The sequence below is a fragment of the Enhydra lutris genome, unplaced genomic scaffold, assembly GCF_002288905.1.
Source record: "Enhydra lutris kenyoni isolate GAN:26980312 unplaced genomic scaffold, ASM228890v2 scaffoldscaffold43, whole genome shotgun sequence".
Classification (NCBI taxonomy): domain Eukaryota; kingdom Metazoa; phylum Chordata; class Mammalia; order Carnivora; family Mustelidae; genus Enhydra; species Enhydra lutris.
In genome coordinates, this window is record NW_019154127.1 from 13,023,687 (window position 1) to 13,045,033 (window position 21,347).

The window sequence follows — 21,347 nt, forward strand, 5'->3', positions numbered from 1 at the left end:
TTGCCCTGGGCCCTGCACATTCTGTAGCTGGTGCGCACCCCTGAACTTTTGGGGTCCCCTCCAACTTTTCACCCCGTTGGAGCCCCAGTGGCCTCTCCGGCGCGCCGGCCTCGCTACAAGCTTGTCTATACAAGGCGGTCACAGAGCAGTTCTGCTGTGGCTCGCGGCGGCGGGGAGCTTAGCCGGATGTCCTCCGAGCCGCTCCAGGCCCGACCGGCCCAGGGCCCGCAGCCGCGGGGTCCCATCCTGGCGCGGCTTCTACCAGGGGCGGCACCGGAGCCGGCCGCGCGGCCCTGCTCCGGGCGGTGCGGAGCCCGCACAGCGATCGCACGCGGTGGGCACGCACAGCCGCCGACAGCCCGGCCCCGGCGCCGGGAAGGCCCGCCCGCCCCTCGGCGCGGTGGACAAGGCCACCGCGGGAGCTGTGGGCGCACTGGCACAGTCTTGGAAAGCCCGGCCCGCAACGCAGACAACTCTCCGTGTCGCTCTAAGGGAGGCCACGTCCTCCGCATGAAGGGTCCGCGTGGGTCTCCCGGGGAAAGCTGTGCGGGAGGCAGAGCGCGGGAGCAGAGGCGAGCCCGCCACGGTCCCTGGAGCCCTCGCCCCGGGCCGCGGGTGCCGCTGCGCATCCGCCCGGAGGAGGCACACAAAGGCGCGCGCGCGGGGTGCGGGCCACCGGCGCCGGGCGCCCGAGCGGACGGGATCCCAGGGCAGCCGGGGGGTGGGGGTAGGGGTCCGGGGCCCACCTGCCGCAGGTCGCGCCGGGGGAAGCCCGCGCTCCCCGCCGCGATGGTTCGGCCCGCCCTCCCCGCCGGCCTGCGGCGGATGGTTCCGCCCACCCGAGCCCGCGCCACAAACCCCTCCCCTCCCGAGAGCGAGCGGAGGGGGCGTGGCACGCCCCGGCCACGCCTCCAACTGCATAGTCATGAGGCGGCCCTCTCGGCCGGCGGGGCGAGGAGGGGCGGGCCGCTCCTCGCTCCCTGGCGCGCCCTGCTGGGGGCGGGGCCGGCGCGGGCGCGAGGCGGGGGCGGGACCGGCCGCCGCCCGCCCCCGCCTTGCTCCCCGCCCCCGGCGCACAGGCCCCGCCCCGCGCCGCCGCGGCGCAGGGGCGGGGCGGGGCCCGGGCCCGGCAGGCCCCGCCCCCCGCCTGAATATTGATGCGGCGCGCGTCGGCGTCGCCCTCCTCCCATTGAGCGAGGCTGTGTCGCGTGGCCCAGCGTCGGCGTGACGGTTGGACGCGGGCGCGGCACTGCGGGTCCCGATTGCTGCAGCCGCTTGTCAGTGTGATGAAGATTGGCACCCAGGTAAGCTGTCACTCAACCGCTCCGCCGCCGCCGCCGCTCCGCCGCCCCGTCCCTATCAATCACGCCGGCCCGCAGGCGCCGCGGCCGCCGCCCCGCCGCCGCCGCTCGGGTCTCCGCGGGCCGCCGCCGCCCGGGAGGGCCGCGCCGGACCCGCCGCCCGGGGCAGGGGGCGGGGAGGGGGCGCGGGTGGGGGAGGGGAGCCGAGGCCGCGGGGAGGGGCGCCGTCCGCCGGGCCGCTGCGGGGGCGCGCCCCGCTTGTTTTTCTGTGTGGGCTCAGGGACGCGGAAATTTCTGGAAGGCGCCGCCGCTGCCGCGCGGGGCCCGCTGTGAGGCGCGCGCTCCTAACCGTCCCTCTCGGAGCGCGGCGCGCGCCCCTGTGCGGGCGGGGGCGCGGGGGCGCGCGGGGGGGGGCGGGGCCTGGCGGGGGCGCGCGGGGGGCGGGGCCGTGCGGCGGGGGCGCGCGGGCTCGGCCCGCGGTGGGGGAGGCGGCGGGGGCGCGCGGGCGACGGGGGGCGACGGGGGGCGACGGGGGGCGACGGGGGCGACGGGGGCGACGGGGGGCGGCGGGTGCAGGGCTGGGAGGGCGGCCGGGGCGCGCTCGGAGCCGCAGCCGCCGGGGTGCGGGGCGGAGCCGGCGGGACGGGTGCGGTCGCGGGCCGGGAGCGGGGCCCGGAGCCGGGCCGGGGTCCGAGGGGGGGGCGCGGGGTCGCCTGGAGCCCTGCTGGAGGCGGGCCTCGGGTGGGGGTGGGGATCGGGGCGGCCGCCGTCCTGCCCGAGGGCGGGGTGCCCCGGTTCCCGGAATTAGTCGGCGCAGATGTGCGGCCTGTGGCGAGTAGCGGCCGTGGTGTGGGGTGCGGGAGTGGATGCCAGGAGGTGCGGGGCAGGGGCTGGCCGCTCGCCGGCGTCTCCCGTCGCTGCGGCAGAGCTCCTCAGTCACTGGACGGGAATCAGGAAAAGTTGCGTCCGCTCTGGGGGGTTCCGGCGGCCGCGGAAGGTTCTCGTGGTGCCCGTGTGCCGAGGCTTGGCCCGCTGGGCCGGGCCGTGTGCTTGTGGGCCCAAGGGGCCGGGTCCCGAGCGGGGCTCTGGGCGGGCGGCCGGGCCCTCGCACGCCCGCAGCCCGGGGCGGAGGCGGCGCGTGGAAGCGCAGCCCGCGCGCTTGGGTTGCAAGAAGGAGGTTCCCTAAGAGCCGCTGGGGTGTCTCCTTGGGGAAGTGCGTACTCCCCACCCGGGTGCGTGGCACCCTCGGCTGGTTTATACTCCTTTCTGAGTTTGTACTCCTTTCTGACGTGTTCCGAGAGAGGAAGTACCGAATACGCTTCTGCAGTGCAGCGTGTTGGATCCATTATGTAAGGCTCCGCATGGGGGGCTGGAGACACAGGGGGAACCGGAGGCGACGTGCAAGCGTTTGCCGGTGTCGGTGTCGTTGCCGCGCGCTCCTGCGCTTGTGCGCACGTGGACTCGGGGGAGGCAGGCCGACTCCCAGCTTCAGTGTCCTGAGCGTGGAGAGTGACACGTGGGTCACGAAGGTGGAAGGTGTGCGTGCAGAGCAGGAGCTGACACAGCGCTTCCTTATACAGAGGTGGGGGGATGCTTCGTGTGTCAGATTTACAGGCGGGAGTTAGAATGGGTGAGATCCGCGGCCGAACCAGAGCTGGGAAGACTGACCTTCAGGCGTGAGGCTTTCTGAGTCTGCAGGTGGCGTGGCTGAGGATGGGGGCAGACACACGCATTGACAGTTCCGTGTCCTGTGCTACAACTTTAGAGATGGTCTGTGTATGAACGGAGGGTGCTGCTGGTGGACAGCAACATTCTAGCTGTAACTTTCACTGTTGCAAATTGTTAAAGTACTTGAAACTGTTGAGGAGAAAGCCTGAAACCACCGGAGGGGGTGGAAATCCTCTGCCTCGGGGCCTTTTTGTGTTTCTCCTAGCCTGGGGGCTCCTCACCCACATCTTTTAGACAAAATGAGATGGAGGAGAGAGCCCATATATTGAAATATAGTTACCAAAATACTGAGCCAGAGTGATGCTCAAGCGGCGGGCGTGCCCTTTGTTAGCTCACTTAGTAACAGGTCAAGTTCGGGCTGCGGTGCTTCCTTCTGGAGCAGCGACCAGCCTAAGTGACGGGCTGTTTCTGTAGCAACTCCGGTGCTTTGTGAAAATATCTGTGGCTTCTCTTGGTGGAAAAGTCACAGGTACTGCGAAGACTCTGGGATTTCATGTCTTCCTTGACGATTGAACGGCTACTGAGTTTCAGGCGGAGGTTATTGGGAATCAAGATGTGATGTTGTTTCTCACTCACGTTCACGGAGAGCAGGGTCAGAACCCATTAGTAGGCCTGTGTATATGCACCTTGTTTTCCTTGCTCGGGTGGGCAGCTGTGCTGGTGGCTGCGGGGATGGGCAAACGCAGAGCTTAGCAGTCCGTGGTCATTGTCAGGGGCAAGGGAGTGGCAGCAGCCACGTGGGGAGGGCCGTCTTATGCCGAGACCAGATCAGTTCCCGGTGTGTCCTGGACGGTGGGGAGTATAGTGTAGAAGTTGCTAGAATCAACGTCTGAGAGCGGGAGGCCTGGTCATTTGGCAAAGCCCTGGCTGTACAGCCTGTCAAAGGAGGCCACACCTGCCATCCCACCAGCCGCCCCACCGCTTTAGCTACTGTTTCTGGAAAGTTCATTCGCAGAAGGCTGTGGGGTACCGCAGCAAACGTGCTGTGTGACGGTAGTTTGAAACCAGTGGCTTGGAAGTGCTGTGGTTCGGGGTGGGGGGCGGTAGCCTTAGTGAGGGGAGGGGGCGAGGGGACGGCAGCTTCATTCTAGCTGGGATTCCTTAAGGAAAAGGTTCTAGGGTGTTCTCAGAATCTTCACAACAACCGACCAGCCCGATTGCAAGTGTAAGAGTTTGTGAGTAAAACTGAGCCTTCGTTTTCTTGTCTTGAGGCTTCCTCTAAGTGACAGGATGCAGTCACCTGACAGGTCAGCGACCAGGCCTGCCTCTTCTCTGAGTGGCTTAGCCATTCAGCGTGGATTGCTGGTGCTCCTGTCTGGGGGAGACCATTTCAGCTTGGGGTGACCCCCCCACCACCTAAAAAGTGTGTGTGATTTTGTGCAGTCTCTAGCCGAACGCAGCTCTCCATGTGCCGGTAAGGCTGCCGGGCCCGTTCCCTGGAAATGCTTTTCTCCTTTTCCGTCCGTGGCTGGCACCTACAGGATGGTGAGCTGCTTTCGGCAGGTGGCAAGGTGGCAGGGAGCAGGCCGACTTCAAGTTCAGGGGTCAGGGTTACAGAGCAAGAAGGAAACTAGGAATCTGGTGGGTCCCGGAACCACTAGTGCTGGACTTCGGGGCCCACAGAACTAGCCTGAGCTCCGGCAGGAGGCTGGGCCGCCCTGGTTCGGCTGGGCCATCGCTCTCCACGGTCTGTGTGCTCTGCACACTGGTGACCACAGGGCCTCCCCTCCCAACAGTTTGGGGCCCAGCTCTACCAGCCTGTCCTCTTCCTGTTTCCCAGCAGGCACCCCAGAGAGAGTGACGAGCTCCTTCCCTCCGCCTGCCTCCCAGACCCTGACCCCTGGGCCGAGTGCTGCCCTCAGGGAGGGGCACGGGCCTTCCGCACTGCTGCCCTTCTTCCCTGGGGTCTCCCGTAGGTTTGGGTCACTCGGAAGGGACCGTGGATTGGGAGGTGGTGTGGTGCAGGTTCCAGCCAGAACCTGCACCTGATCAGACTTGGGGTAATAATGCTGGTCTCAGTCCCCATTGTTTTACGTTGTCTGAAATACTTGATCAAGGTGTGTATTTTTTTGCATTAAAAAACATAGGAGTTTAGTTTTGCATTCTTTTAAATTGTGTTTATATGTACCCACCCCCGCCCCAGAATGCACTTTAGCAGAATTTATGCCGAATAAATGCAGACGCTTCTGGGGTACTGCGGGGCCAGGGTGCGCACCTGCGGGAGTGTTGACATTGGGGCCGGACGCTTCAGTGCTGTGGGGGCCGTGCCGGGCGTTGTGGGATGGCAGCAGCATTCCTGGTCTCTACCCCCCAGAGGCCAGAAATGTCTTCAGATATTGCCAAACGTCCCCTGGGGGACAAAAGTCAGCCCCGGTTGAGAACGTTTCCCAAAATGTATTGTGTGGAACCCAAGTTTAATGGGATACGTATCCATTTTTACATGTTAGTTATTTTAGTTATTTTGTGCCTTTTTAAAAAAAAAGATTTATTTATTTGACACAGAGAGAGAGAGATCACAAGCAGGCAGAGAGACAGGCAGAGAGAGAGGAGGAAGCAGGCTCCCCGCTAAGCAGAGAGCCCGATGAAGGGCTCGATCCCAGGACGCTGGGATCAGGACCCGAGCCGAAGGCAGATGCTTAACCCACTGAGCCATCCAGGCGCCCCATTTTGGGCTATATTTTTAGTTGGCATTATCATGTATGTATCCGTGTACTTACATAACCCACGTGCTTCTCACTAAAAAGAAATGTATCAACGATCTCCACATAATTTTGTGATTCTTTTTTTTTTTCCTGTATTGCTTTATGGCATGTCTGATGTCACAGAACCTTTAGAGCATTTAGGTTTGGATATTTTTTTTTTTCCACCATTCTCTGGTCTACCAAGCCTAGTGCTGGGCAGATCACAGGGGATCTGGATAGGAGGGTTGGTGCCCCTGGGTCCCTTTCTACAGCGCTCTGTCCCTGAGCACACAGTGCCCTGGGAGGAAATATTGTCCACGTGGAAGGGCTCGTGCTTCGAAAAGTTGGGGTTCTTATTTTTTCCTAAAACCATTCCTTTACTCTTAATAACAAGTCCATCATGAAAGTTTTGAGTGTCAGGTTTTGTTTTTGTTTTTTTTTTTAGATTTTGTTTATTTATTTGACAGACAGAGATCACAAGTAGCCAGGGAGGCAGGCAGAGAGAGGAGGAGGCAGGCTCCCCGCTGAGCAGAGAGCCGGGTGCGGGGCTCAATCCCAGGACCCTGGTATCATGACCTGAGCTGAAGGCAGAGGCTTTAACCCACTGAGCCCCCCAGGCGCCCCATGAGTGTCAGATTTTAATGATGCCGGTGATAGTCACCATTTGCAAAGCAAGGGTGTCTGTAATTTTAAATTCTACCAGCAGTGTCCTAAGGCCTTCCAGGTCAGAATTTCTGAAACAGATTCTGATGCCATGAAATCACCTTCGTTGCTGTGACTTGAATGGACATGTGGACATTTAACTTGGGGATGCTCCCCCCGCCCCCATACAGTTTGTTTTAACAGGATTTAGTATCTGATTTTGAGTGTTAACTCAATAAGAGGCACCTCCCCAAATCTTGTTTGAAAAATAAAGTGATTTCTTGACGAATGTTTTCCTTAATATGAGTTGTTGACCCAACACCTCCCGGGGCTGGGGAACATGAAGGCGGGTTGGAGGGTGGCCGGCAGGTGACTTATGCTCAAGGCCTGGGCACTGATGACTTCCCACACTCAAAACGAAAACTCCTTGGGGCGCCTGGGTGGCTCAGTGGGTTAAAGCCTCTGCCTTCAGCTCAGGTCATGATCCTAGGGTCTTGGGATCGAGCCCCACATCGGGCTCTCTGCTCAGCAGGGACCCTGCTTCTCTCCCTCTCACTCTCTGCCTACTTGTGATCTCTGTCAAATAAATAAAATCTTTAAAAAAAAAAAACAAACAAAAAAAAAAAACGAAAACTCCTTGAACCCTGTGACAGTTTCCCGAAAGGTGTGTCTAAAAAAAATTTTTTTTTTTTTTTTTTTCAAATACAGAATTTTGACAGTTTTCTTGGATTCCTTGACAGCTTTCTTAAGCTTTATTAATAAACAGGTTTAGTCTGAAAAAGGATCCTCAGTTAAATGTTTTTGGGAAATGCTAGTAACCAAAACAAAAAAAAAAGAGGGAGAGATGTAGTTTGCCAAGGCCTCAGGCCGGCGGCTGTAGTTGGCGGTGTGACCGAGAGCACGTAAACTTGAAATTCCCCTCGAATGTTTGGCATTTGTCTGTCAGTGGAACTGATCGTGCTTGTTAGTAAAATAAAGCCGCTTTGGAGAGCAGCTGTGAAGCTGCGGGGCTGGGGAGGTAAAACCCTTTGCTCATAGTTTGGCAGCGAGCGAGCGAGCGAGCGAGCGAGCGAGGGATGGGGCAGGAGGGATGGGGCCAGGCCGCTCCTCCCGCCTCGGGCATGTTTGGAGACTCACTGAAAAATGCAAACGACTTGATGTCACCAAAGTGAGCAACTTTTAGATGGGTTAAAAATAGAAGAGTTCAGTTTTTAAAGTATCACATGTCTCTTTGGACAGCTCTGTTTTCAGACCAGGGCTTGGAAGCCATCCCGCATGGGCTCCTCTCGTCTGGCCCTGGGGCCGCGTGTTCTACATTTGAAAAGGTCACAAAAGCAGGAAAGCAGAATCTAGGGAGGACAGTAGCAGCTTGCAAAGGCTAAAAGGTTCCTGTCTGGCCCTTTACAGAAAAGCTCACTGACCTCCACTCGGTGCTCAGCGGAAACGCCGGAGGTCAGTCCGATCGGAATGGATAAAGTTGCATAAGTGTGCTGGTGAAACACGGGTAAGAGAAGGGAGGAAGTAGGATAGTTTCCCTTCGTAATCCTGCCGGGACCTGCTTGTGGCGAGAGCTCCTGCTCCAGAATTCGACTCAGAATTCGACTCGCCAAGGCCTCCCTGTGACTACGGGCTGGAAGCCGACTCTGTGCTCAGTCGTTCTTCTCTTTTGTTGGCATCTGAGCCCTGGGGAACCTTGCTTTGCTGATGAGTCAGTATACAGGGTCGAATTCTCTCATGGGTGCCACCTCCTGGCCCAGAAGTCATTCCGGGCCCCCGGATGCTGCTGGGAAAGCAAGGAGGGTTCCTTGGTCATGGGCCTGTCCTGTGGGCGGCAGTCCGCGCGATGGCCGGGCTCGCGGGCTTGGGAGTGCTGGGCGTGAGGGCCCATGGGCCCTGGGCAGGGCTCCGAAGTATGGGCCAGGGGACTGGGGGTGCGGCTGGCCGGGCTCCTGGGGGGCTGGGCTGGGGGTGCCCTCATTTTTTCAGGTCTTTCATTTTTCAGGGCTTGTTTTTTCTTTCTAGAATCCTCCCCTCCCCAACTTTTTTGTTTGCTTGTTTTCAGATCTCTTTCAGCATTTCTTTTGTAAAAGGAGTAAAAAAGGGGACTGATAATCTTCAGCTCTTTTCCAACAGCCGTTTTCTCCTGGATGTTTTGACGTGTCTGGAAGTGTTCGTTTCTCTGTTTCAATTTTCATGTCAGTCCAGTATATCCTAAGAAGGTGACCTGTAACTTTTAAATTTTAAAAATTTCTCTATTACTATGTCTCTTATTTTCCCCATTTTTTTTCAAAGACGATTTTATGTGACTCGATCTCCAAGTGGATAATTTAATTAATTGAATTTGGGTGCAGTAGAAAACCTTACGGAGCACTCCCAGTGTCTCTGCCTTCAGAACTCAAAGGAATGTTTCTCTAATGTATTTGTTTCATATAATAAATAATGTTGACAGCAATGATGATAGTGCGAATAAAACATTTAAATGTTTTCTCATTTTGGTTATATTCTTGATAGGGTGTCATTAAAATTACCTGAAATCTGTCTAGACTAGTCAGAATAATCGCGCGTTCCACATAGTTATTGTAACGTGCTTTGCTGCGTTTGATGTGGTTCCTCATTGAAAGGAGACATCCTGGTACTGTACTGTGAGTACACAGACAACTAAATGTGTGTGTGTGTGTGTACACACGGTTTATACAGGTTACATGGTATTAATTGGGAAGGAAGCATTACAGCGAAGAGAAACCCACAGATAATAAAAAAGTTTACCCTGTAAATGCCCCGAAACTCATTTTAAGGGGTTAGAAAATGTCCTAAAGTGATCCTAGATGTGTTTGCCGTTCCAGCCTTGTGTTTGCACAAACAGCAGTGAGCCTCTAAGGACAAAATGTCACAGTCCCTACTGCTAAGGAGGACAAATTCAAGTGTGGAAGTACAGTGAAACCTTAGTGTAGGTTTCGCGGATGCGGTGAGGACTGTCAGAGCCCGGGGCTGGGATGTTGGTGTGAGTGTGATCTGAGCTGGTGTGTGAGCAAGCCGTAGAAGACTGGAGGGGGGCTGTGCAGTTCCCAGACTACCAGAGGGAAATGCAGCCATGGAGAACTTCATTTCAGCAAAAAGATGTTAAGAAGAAAGAAGAGGGGTGCCTGGCTGGCCCAGTTGGTGGGACATGTGACTCTTGATCTGGGAGTTGTAAGTTCGAGCCCCATGTTGGGTGTAGAGCTTACGTAAAAACTTCGAAAAGGAGAAGAGAACAAAGAGGTTTACTTGGCGTCTTAAAAGCAAACAACTAATAAAAGATGGCATGAGTAAGCACAGTATGGATAACTACAATTCACATAAAAGGTTTAAGTCTCCCGGGTGATGATAACTCCAGATTTAGAAGAGTGAAATCTAGTAAATGCTGTTTATGTGTGATAACATCTAGAGCACAAGGAGGTAGGCAACTAATCACTATCAGTCCTAACAAGAAGAAAGCAGGTTTAGTAACATTACATTGGACACAACCAGACTCAGGTTAGGGAGCGCTGGGGGACTGCGTCATGTTGCTCAAAGGTATGATTAATAATCATAAATTAATGTCACAGTAAAACTTGCCAAACATAGAAGTTGCCAGTTGTATATGTAAAAGGGAGGACTCTTTTTTTTTTTTTTTTTTAAGATTTTATTTTATTTATTTGACAGAGAGAGATCACAAGTAGGCAGAGAGTCAGGCAGAGAGAGAGGGGGAAGCAAGCTCCCTGCTGAGCAGAGAGCCCGATGCGGGGCTCAATCTCAGGACCCTGAGATCATGACCTGAGCGGAAGGCAGAGGCTTTAACCCACTGAGCCACCCAGGCGCCCCCATGAGGATTTTTAAATAGGAATAAAACATGCACAGTTTGATGGCAACAAATCAGAAGCCTTCTGGATGGTTTATGAGGAAGTCGTAAATGACCAGCATTTATCTTGGAGGTAGAAAACTTGTATAGACCAGCACCTTTAGATGAAATTGAGAAGGTCGTCAGAGATTTATCTGTTTAAATAGACAATAGAAACCATTGTGTGAGTTAGATCAAACTTTTATAAAGTGTAGCGACCATTAACTAAATAAAAATCTGTATGTCATTATGTTACACGGTCGAGGTTTTCAGGGTAAAGATACAGAAATATGAAATCAAAGTGGTAGTAGGTAAATACCCTATAATCCCAAATTTGCATTGTACATAATAGTGTTAACTCGTTTTGAAAAAAAGTTAATGAGAAAACACTTCCTGTGTCCCCTGAAAAGCCTAGAAACAGTGACCAACCAGTAGCAGTGAGCAACGGTGGTACCTAGATAGTGGTCTGTGCATATCATTTCCCACTGAAAGGAATCTGAGCCCCTTGGATGAATGGCAAAGTCAGAGTTTGGTGCGGAAAATGAATAAGATGATCACGGAGTAGCTCGTTTTACCTGAAAGCAAGAAAGTTATTGAGAATTAGTAGGGTGTGTTAAAGGCTCTAATCGGTAACTAAAGGGGCTTGCATTGGCCAAACATGGGATAATTTGGAACATCAAAAAATATATGCATTTATATGAAACTCTGCTTATTCTTTTTAAGGTTTTTTTAATTTATTTACTTGACAGAGATCACAAGTAGGCAGAGAGGCAGGCAGAGAGAGGAGGAAGCAGGCCAGGCTCCCTGCTGAGCAGGCCTCAATCCCAGGACCCTGAGATCATGACCTGAGCTGAAGGCAGGGGCTTTAACCCACTGAGCCACCCAGGCACCCTACTCTGCTTATTTTTGAAACGTTCAAACCCATGAGGTGATAATGTACTAAAAAATTGGTCACTGTTGGAGAATGCTGGGGAATCAGCGCAGTATTCTGAAAGTTGACAACCAGCCGGAAGGCAGCAAGCTTTAAGGAACCCCGTCACTGGGGCTGCAGCGTGGAGGTTGGACTTGGTGGTGGGGTGGGGGTTGGAAAGGGTGGCCGCGGGAGAAGGGTCCGGAGGCATTGCTTGGCGGTCAGGAAATGGAGATGTGAGAGGGGTGCTTCACCCCCTGTCCAGTGGGGTGAGTGTTTCTGTAAATCTGTGGAATGAAAACTAGGTGACTTTTCTCCAGAGTGAAAATCTGGAAAATAATCTTTTTTTTAAAAATATATGTATATATTTATTTTATTTTATTTTTTATTTATTTGACAGAGAAATCACAAGTAGGCAGAAGTAGGCAGAGAAGCAGGCAGATAGAGAGGGAGAAGCAGGCTCCCCGCTGAGCAGAGAGCCCGGTGTGGGGCTCCATCCCAGGACCCTGGGAACATGACCTGAGCGGAAGGCAGAGGCTTAGCCCACTGAGCCACCCAGGCACCCCTGGAAAATAATCTTCACAGTTGCAATCAGAGCCTTTATCACCCAGCATTTGAACCCAGATGCTTACGAGCAGTATCAGGTGTCTGTCAGGTGTCTGTCGCGCGCTGTCAGTCTACATTTGCTACATTGTATATTTCTTGTATGTGTCAATGCGGCATGAACAAGGAGTTCTTTCCTTTTCAGTAATTTGTGTTATGGTATTTTGGAGATGCCTGACTTCTAAATCTTGACTGTGGGAAGTACCGCGTCTGCTCATAAACATGAGGCTGTCATTTTCTTTGGAGTCTCGTGAATGTTTGCGGAGCACTAGCGTAGGTGGGCAGTATCGAGCGCTGCTGCATCCTCGCTGTGGTTGGAAGTCGTTCCCGTTTGCCCAGGGATCGCCGCCTTCCTCCACGCTGAGGGTTTCTCATTTTGAAAGACACCATCGTTCATACATGGGATTCATGAAATTAACACGGAGGCATCAAAGTCCTGCAAGTTATCAGATACTGTACCGATTTCCCTGTGAGTTCTACAGTCACGTTAGAAACAAGGTTCCTGTATTCTCAGAGATCATGTGTCGAAGACACAGCAGGGCTGCCTAGCCAGACAGACCGACCTCACAAAGGTATTTGACCTCTGAGGTCCCTGTCACCAATGATCTACCAGAGTGTTCTGGTTAGCCACTGGTGTGACTCCCGTCACCCCATAAAACAACCGTTTCCTTATGCTCAAGGCTGCCTGGGTTAGGAATTTGGGGAGGGGTACAGTGGAAACGGCCCCTCTGCTCCAGGTGATTGATTGGGTCCTGAGCTAGGAAGACTCAGGCTGGCTGTGGCTTGATGGCTGAGGGCTGGAGTCTTGGGAGGACTTTCCTTAAGTCATTTCCACTGCTTTCTCGTTCCACGTGAGTCGCTGAGATCAGCCCAGATTCAAGAGCACAGCTCAGTGGGAGGAGCTGGTGAATTAGGGGGTACCTTTTAAAAGGGCCTCACATGGGTCGTGACATATGGAGTAGACATTTAGGTGATAGTTCTTCTCTCTCCCCCCTCTCTACCCTTCGTACAAAATGAAGAGCGAGCCTCTTAGAACAAATTTTCCACGCATCCGTGCATCAGCATGGACTGTATGAGTTGGCCTGTGATACAGCTTTGAGATGATGTTCTTCCAAATCGGTAGAGATTTCATCTTTTTTTTTTTTTTAAAGATTTTATTTATTTATTTGACAGAGATCACAAGTAGCCAAAGAGGCAGGCAGAGAGAGAGAGAGAGAGAGAGATAGAGAGAGAGGAGGAAGCCCCGATGTGGGGCTCCATCCCAGGACCCTGGGATCATGACCTGAGCTGAAGGCAGAGGCTTTAACCCACTGAGCCATCGAGGCGCCCCGAGGTTTCATCTTTTGAGTGCTTCTGCCTTAACCAGCTTGGTCACCAAGAGTCAACGTGCCCATGTGGCTGACCCGGAGAGCACGTGGTAGACGGGTACGGCATGCTTGGAGAGTAGCACCAAAGCCCAGTTCCGCCAGCACTTTGCAGGAATTGATGGTGTTCAGAGATTTTTGTAACAGTGTCAAAATTGCTAAGGTTTGTGCATTTTTGGTATTTCTTCTTCAAGCCCTGGCAGGTCTAATGTCTTATTTCTTCTGTTCCATTGGCCTGTTTATTGGTTCTTTGCCGTTACCCACGTTGGGTTGTTACCGTGGCCTCGTAGAGCATTTTGGAAGTTGGTATGTCTTCAAGCTTTCCAGAGTAATTTAGCGATGCGTGGAGGCGTGTTCCCCTATATGCACATTAGAGTAGGCCTCATTTCTCAAAAATGCCGGGAATCTTGATTGGGACCGCAGCCCCATGACTTACGGGTGATGACATGTGCCAAGAACAACGGGCAGACCTTCCGTGAACCGTCAGGAGAGGCAGCCCCGCTGAGCTGGCGGGTCCGAGGTAGTGTGCGCAAACCGGGGGCATTTCTTACCCAGAAGCCCACCGGAAAGTGTAGTAACAATGAGATACTTTTGACAGTGGCGAGAAAAACCAGAAGATACTTAGGAATAAATCTGACCAGGTACAGTAGATCTCCACGGAGACCATCGAACTTCCTGGGGTTGCGGGAGGGGGCCTTAGATGGGGTGACCTGGTACTAGAGAGATGCCTCTTTTCCCCAGATTGGTCCATAAACACCTTTTGGACGCTGGTGTAAGGTTGTGTCTCGACAGCAGGGACCCTGTCCTGTCCGCTACTCCACCCCAGCCGTTAGAACGCAGAGACGGCTGTCGATGGGTGTTTGTGGACTGAATGAAGGCTCGGCAAGTGTGTGCCCTCCCTTTCCCCTGGACGGTTGCTGGGAGCCCTTTCCAGGCCGCTCTTGGATGAAACCGTCTGTTAATGATTGATGACGGGTAACTGTAATTGGTTTCCCCGTCCCCTATGGATGAGATATAGGTTCTCTTTCCGTTTATTATTAAGGTGCCTAAAAAACATTGTGAGCATCTGGCTTTTCTTGCTGTGAGTTGTTTTTTTTTTTTTTTTTTTTTAAAGATTTTTTTTTTTTATTTGACAGAGAGAAATCACAAGTAGGCAGAGAGGCAGGCAGAGAGAGAGGAGGAAGCAGGCTCCCTGCTGAGCAGAAAGCCCGATGTGGGGCTTGAACCCAGGACCTGGGATCATGACCTGAGCCGAAGGCAGTGGCTCAACCCACTGAGCCACCCAGGCACCCCATCTTGCTGTGAGTTTTTAACGCCCTTTGACGTGAGGCTTTTGAGGGAAGGTTTTTTGAGATTATTTTATTTATTTGTTTATTTATTTATTCATTTAATTTATTTGACAGAGATCACAAGTAGACAGAGAGGCAGGCAGAGAGAGAGAGAGAGAGAGGGAAGCAGGCTCCCCGCCGAGCAGAGAGCGCGATGCGGGACTCGATCCCAGGACCCTGAGATCACGACCCGAGCCGAAGGCAGCGGCCTAACCCACTGAGCCACCCAGGCGCCCCTTTTGAGATTATTTTAAATCGACATGTTTTTAGGCTGCAAAGTTACGGCCCTATTCTTTTCTTATGCTTTATGTGGACTTCATAAATTTTATTATTCTCTGTGTAACTTGGTAAATTTTGGGGCACCTGGGTGGCTCAGCGGGTTAAGCCTCTGCATTTGGCTCAGGTCATGATCTCAGGGTCCCGGGATCGAGCCCCACTTCGGGCTCTCTGCTCAACAGGGAGCCTGCTTCCTCCTCTCTCTCTACCTACTTGTGATTTCTCTCTGTCAAATAAACAAGTAAAATATTAAAAAAAAAAAACAAAAAAAACTTTGTAAATTTTAACCTTCTCTTTAAGGGAAACTTTGATCAACTCAAGATGATCAGACTTTATTATTTTTTAAAAATTTTTTATTTTTAAAAAGATTTTAATTAATTAATTTGACAGAGAGTGAGAACAAGCAAGGGGAGCAGCAGAGGGAGAGGAAGAAGCAGGCGCCCCGCTGAGCAGACAACCCGATGTGGGACTCAATCCCAGGACCCTGGGATCATGACCTGAGCCGAAGGCAGTGGCTTTAACCCACTGAGCCACCCAGGCGCCCCCCAAACCATAGTTTTAATACTTATTTTTAAAAAGATTTATTTATTTTTGGAGAGCGAGAATGCACAAGTGAGGGGGAGGGACAGAGAGGGAGAGAGAGAGAGAATCCCAAGCAGACTCCCCACTGCACGTGGAGCCCCATGTGGGGCTCAGTCTCACGACCCTGTGGTTATGACCTGAGTTGAAACCAAGAGTGGGACGCTGACCTCACTGAGTCCCCTAGTGTTTAATTCTTGAGTGTACTAGGCTTAATTGTCATTGGAAACACCTGGAATATCTGCCCAAACAAGTAAAACCTTACCAATTAGACATCGTAATTTCAAATTACATACATAATGAATCTCAAGTTCTTTCCAGACCTGTCTGCCAGGAGATGTGCTTTGCAGTGTCAAGAACTTGGCTTTGCTCACTGCTGTGTTCCCAGTACCTAGAAGAGTGCCGTGCGATCCATAAGCTTGCGTAGATGAAGAATGTCTACAGTCTCTGTATATTTCTCTCTTACACCTTTTCACTAAAATTAAAAATCATGTCTAAAATCAGAAGCTTAATTATATATTTTATTTATTTATTAAAAAGATTTTTATTTATTTGGCAGAGAGAGGGAGATCACAAGCAGGCAGAGAGGCAGGCGGGGAGGGGGGGAAGCAGGCTCCCCACTGAGCAGAGAGCCTGATGCGGGGCTCGATCCCAGGATCCTGGAATCATGACCTGAGCCGAAGGCAGAGGCTTAACCCACTGAGCCACCCAGGCACCCCTCTATTTTATTAAAGATTTATGTATTTATTTGAGAGGGAGAGAGAGAGTGGTGGGAGTAATAGAGGGAGAGAATCTTCCAGCAGACTCTCCACTGAGTGGGGAGAGCCCAAGGCAGGGCTCGATCCCAGGACCCTGAGATCATGACCTGAGCTGAAACCAAGAGTCAGATTCTGAACCAGCTGAGCCACCCTGGTGTCCCAATTTTACATTTTAAATTAGGTTCAAGGCTAAAATGTAAGATTAATTTGCCAGATTTTCTTAAATACTACAAATACCTTAAAGGTCAAATACATAGTTCATTCTAAAGCTTAAATAAAAATATTAAAATCTAAATCTTCCATATGGCTTAATGCCACCCCCAAGGCAATAATTAAATCCTCTCAGACAGGGGCACCTGGGGGGTGCTCAGTCGGGGTAGCGTCTACCATCGGCTCAGGTCATGATCCTGAGGTCCTGGGATCGAGTCCCACGTCGGGCTACCTGCTCAGCGGGAAGCCTGTTTCTCCTGTGTCCCTGCCCGTGGCTCTGGCTACTTGTGTTCCCCTCTGTCAACAAATAAAATATTGAAAAATAAAATGCTCTCAGGCAAGCAGAAGTTCCCATGTGGGGGACCCACGCTGGCCGAAGGGTTGTGGCCAGGATGAGGAGAGACGGGCCCTGCGCTGTTAGGGCCTCTGCCTACCCTCCGCCCTGCCATGCAGTGCTCCCCAGCCCGCAGGAAGCCTTCCCTGATTCGTCCACCTGCTCTGAGTACAAAAGACTTCGCCTCCACTCGGATTCAGTCTGTTTATATCTGTTCTTTTCTGAAAAAAACTAAATTTCGTCCCATCCGCCTGGACAGGAATGCCTAGAAGCATTAAAATGCCTGCCTGTTGGATTCGGGCCACATTTCATACTTTGATCTGCCTTTAAGGTCACAACACTAACACTGTATTCTTAGGCTGATTCTGAAAAGAGTGTAACACTCTTTATGGCAGTTTGTTCGTGTGGCCGAAGTTACTTGGTCCCTGAGTCTCAGGACCCCTTCAGGTTCCAGGTTTCACTTCACCTCTGCCAGCAAAGTGTGGGACCCTTGCTGGAGTTTAATCATTGCTAGATGAAAAACGGTTATTATTTAAAAATTTGTGTTTCTTTAATTACTGGTGCGAGTTTCAGTGTTTCTGTACCTGAAGATCGGAAGATTGTGTTTTCTTCGTCTGTATTAGTCTGGCCAGAACTCTTGAAAGGGTAGCAAAGGGATGTCAGTACATGCTGTGTCCTTTTTTTTACTGGATGAAACCTGCAGAACTAGAACAGACAAAACTACGTGCAGCTCTTCACTACCATGTACCGTAAGGACACTGGTTGACTTCCTTCCAGCTGGAGTATGGAGCTCCGTGTGATGGTAAGAAATTAAGGCAGTGTTGGGGTGCCTGGGGGGCTTAGTGGGTTAAAGCCTCTGCCTTTGGCTCAGGTCATGGTCTCAGGGTCCTGGGATCGAGCCCCGCATCGGGATCTCTGCTCCACGGGGAGCCTGCTTCCCCCTCTCTCTCTGCCTGCCTCTCTGCCTGCTTGTGATCTCTGTCAAATAAATAAAGTCTTTAAAAAAAAAAGAAGTGAAGGCAGTGTTGCTGGAGTTTGAACATAATAGGAACTTACTTTTCTGTGTAATGCAGGGAAGAAATGGGGACTAATTGATGGTTTCAAAACTCAAGTTGGCCGGGAGTTTGCATCCTGCCTCACAGAGCAGTTACAGACGCGCGTGCCGACTCTTCATTCTTGTTGGCCACTGCGAGTTGATTTCCCAGTGAACGCTGGATTTCCCGCGGGCGCTCAGACGGTGGCTGGGGCCCGGCGGTCCTGGCAGCCTGGAGGCCTGCACCTGAGCCCGGAGGTGGTGCAGGGTGAGCCCCGCGGAGGCTGCTGGGAGCTGGTTGCCTGCCCGCCTGCAGGGCTCAGTCTGCGTTCCCACCTGGAGGCGAGGAGCTGCTGTCGGGGAGTGGGGTTTGGAGGGGGCTCCGCAGGTTAGGAGCGACACATTTGTGGGTGCCCCTCCATGGGCGGGTGCCGCCTGTGGGGTTCGGGCGAGGGGGACCCCCTTCAGCCTCTTGAGCCAATGGCGCCACCTGCTGGCGCTTCCCTCCCTTTCTTTGGTGTCCGTCCTGTAGGCATGCGGGTCACCCTCCTGCTGTGTGTTAGTCACAGAATTACCGCCACCCCCAGCCCTTTTAAAAAAATTCCTTGCGTGGTATTCTGTTGTAGAGGGAGCACGTGTTTTCAAAGCGTTTGGCACAAATGACAACTAAATTCCATTTAGGATGGTTGTACCAGTTATATCAGACCTTGTGGTTTTACCCAGTTTTGATAGATCGAAGGACCGCAAATCCGTGTCTTTGAGCGGCGCCTGGGGGGCTCCGTTGGTGAAGCCTCTGCCTTCGGCTCAGGTTATGATCTCAGGGTCCTGGGATCGAGCCCTGCATCGGGCTCTCTGCTCGGGGGGGAGCCTGCTTCCCTTCCTCTCTGCCTGCCTCTCTGCCTACTTGTGATCTCTGTCTGTCAAATAAATAAATAAAATCTTTTAAAAAAATCCATGTGTTTTTGAACAAAATTCTGACTTTCCCCCAATATTTATTATGAACATTTGGAGACGGAAATTTGAAAGAGTAGGACGGAGACCCCCTACCAGCTAGATTTAGCAGTCGTTGACTCTGGTCACACGTTGTTTGGCTGTGTGTGTGCCTGGGACCATTTGAAGTACGTTCTGGGGGTTGTGACCACAGCCCGAAGCATCGCAGCCCTCGCTTCTCAAAACGGAGGTGTTTCGTACAAGTGAGAAGCGCTGCCGTGTGGGTAACAGTCCTGGGTCTCTCCCGTCGCCCCGCCCGCTGCGTGCGCCTCCCGGGGGCCCCTGCGCTGCGTCGGGCAGCTTTTGCACTGTGCTCATTTGGTATTTCCTTCTTTACCCCCTTGAGCCCAGAACAGACTCTCGCCTTCTTTCTAATCCTGCAAGTGTGAAACGTTAAGCAACTTCTTGCTTTGAATTTCACTCTTACAGAGAAGTTGCAAAAATTGGTCAAAGACTTCCCATCTGCCTTCCACGGTGTTAACATTTTGCCAAATCTGTGCCCCCCCCCGGCCCCGTGCCTCACTGTGTGTGTGTGCATGCGTGCACATGCATACACACGCACGTGTGCCCGCAGACTCGAGAGGGAGCCCGTTACAGACACGAGGCCCCTGGAACGTCAGTGTGTGTTTCAAAGCAAGGATACCGTCTTCTTTACCCAGAGCACAGTGATCAAGATAGCAAGATAGCTTCTCCGCTGGATGCAGATGTTGCCTGTTGTCTCACTAGGGAGCTTTAAAGCAGGAAGGAAGTAACAGTTTGGGGGCCCAGGACCCAGTTCAGGATCACACCTACTTACCTGTCACGTCCCTTTCTGGAGAGGTCCGCCCGCCCTCTCACACTGGCGCTTGGGAAGCTTGCTGGCGGGTTCCTGCGTAGGCTGTGGTTTGTGGAGACAGCCTCGGGATTGGGCAGGGCTACATGGTGGTGTCAGGTGCCATCTGTCCTTTCTGGGGGTGCTGTGACGTTCTGTCTCATTACCGATGATGGGACTTGTCACCATCTGGTCAGGATGTTTTCTCTTTGTGGTGAGGCTCCTATTTTCCCCTGTAAGTAATAGTATCTGTGGCTTGTATCCGGAGACCCCGTGCGTCTCCTCCTCCTCACGCCCAGCGTTGGCCCCGTGGTGGTTCTTGCCTGAAGGAGCGATTACTGTGCCCGGTGCCGTGATGATCGGATGGTACCCTCCTGTACGCGCTGGTCGGGACGCTGCGGTCATTCAGAGCTTTCCGGCCCCCACTTGTTTATCCATGTACGTGTGTCTGTCGGAATGGACTCACCGATGCTTTTCTTTTTCTCGTTTTTATTTTCAACCACCCAGTGCTCATCGCGGCAGGTGCACCCCCAATCCCCATCCCGTCTCCCCCGTCCCGGTACCCACCTCCCCTCTGATGACCGTCAGTTTGTTCTCTATAGTTAAGAGTCTGTTTCCTGGTTTGTCTCTCCCTCTCTCTCTCTTTCTCTTTGCTTGTTGTTCCTTAAATTCCGCATATGAGTGTAGCCGTGAACTCCTGCGGTACTGTCTTCCTCTGACTGACTTAGCTCACTTAGCCCGACACCCTCCAGCTCCATCCGTGTTGTTGCAAATGGCAAGAGCTCATTCTTTGTTATGGCTGAGTGTTGGTCCTTTACACACGCGCGTGCGCGCACACACACACACCAAACATGTTCTTTTCCCATTCGTCAGTCAGTGGATGCTTGGGCTGCTTCCAGATCTTGATTATGTAAATACGGCTGCTGTAAGCATAGGGGTGCGTGCATCCCTTTGAATTGGTAGTTTTTTAAACATTTTTTGTTTTACTTTTTTAAAACTTTAACTTCAGTTAATTAACACATAGTGTATCATTAGTTTCAGAGGTAGAGTTGAGTGATTCATCAGTTGCATAGAACACCCAGTGCTCATTACATCACGTGCCCCCCTTAATGCCCACCCCCAGGTACCCCATCCCTCCACCCCCGCCCCTCCAGCAACCCTCAGTTCGTTTCCTATGATTAAGAGTTTCTTATGATTTGTCTCCCTCTCTGATTTCCATCTTGTTTTATTTTTTCCTCTCTTCCCCTATGATCCTCTGTTTTGTTTCTTTAATTCCACATATGAGTGAGATCATGTGATAATTGTCTTTCTCTGATTGACTTATTTTGCTCAGCATAATACCTTCCAGTTCCATCCACGTCATTGCGAATGGCAAGATCTTATTTTTGATGGTTGCATAGTATTCCATTGTATGTATATATGTGTGTGTATATATATATACATACATATATATATATATATATATATATATATATATATATATATATATATATATATACATATATCACATCTTCTTTATCCATTCATCTGTTAATGGACATCTAGTTTCTTTCCATAGTCTGGCTATCGTGGACATTGCTGCTATAAGCATTCGGGTCACTCCATCTGCATCTTTGGGGTAAATACCCAGTAGTGTGATTGCTGGGTCGTAGGACAGCTCTATTCTCAACTTTCTGAGGACCCTCCATGCTGTTTTCCAGAGCGGCTGCACCAGCTTGCATTCCCACCAAGAGTGTAGGAGGCGCCCCTTTCTCCGCATCCTCGCCAGCATCTGTCATTTCCTGACTTGTTAATTTTAGCCATTCTGACCGGTGTGAGGTGGTGTCTCATTGTGGTTTTGATTTGTATTTCCCTGATGCCGAGTGATGTGGAGCACTTTTTCATGTGTCTGTTGGCCATCTGGATGTCTTCTTTGCAGAAATGTCTGCTCATGTCTTCTGCCC

General features: G+C 52.3%; 1 protein-coding gene across 1 annotated transcript in view; it reads left to right on the top strand.

The window, feature by feature from the left end:
- Positions 1-1,165: 1,165 nt before the first annotated feature.
- LOC111155740 (PBX/knotted 1 homeobox 1) overlaps positions 1,166-21,347 on the top strand; it is a 55,450-nt gene continuing 35,268 nt past the window's right edge. Inside the window, exon 1 of the mRNA XM_022516110.1 lies at positions 1,166-1,304. The gene's annotated coding sequence lies outside the window, so the exon portion shown is untranslated. The remainder of the gene's footprint in view (positions 1,305-21,347) is intronic.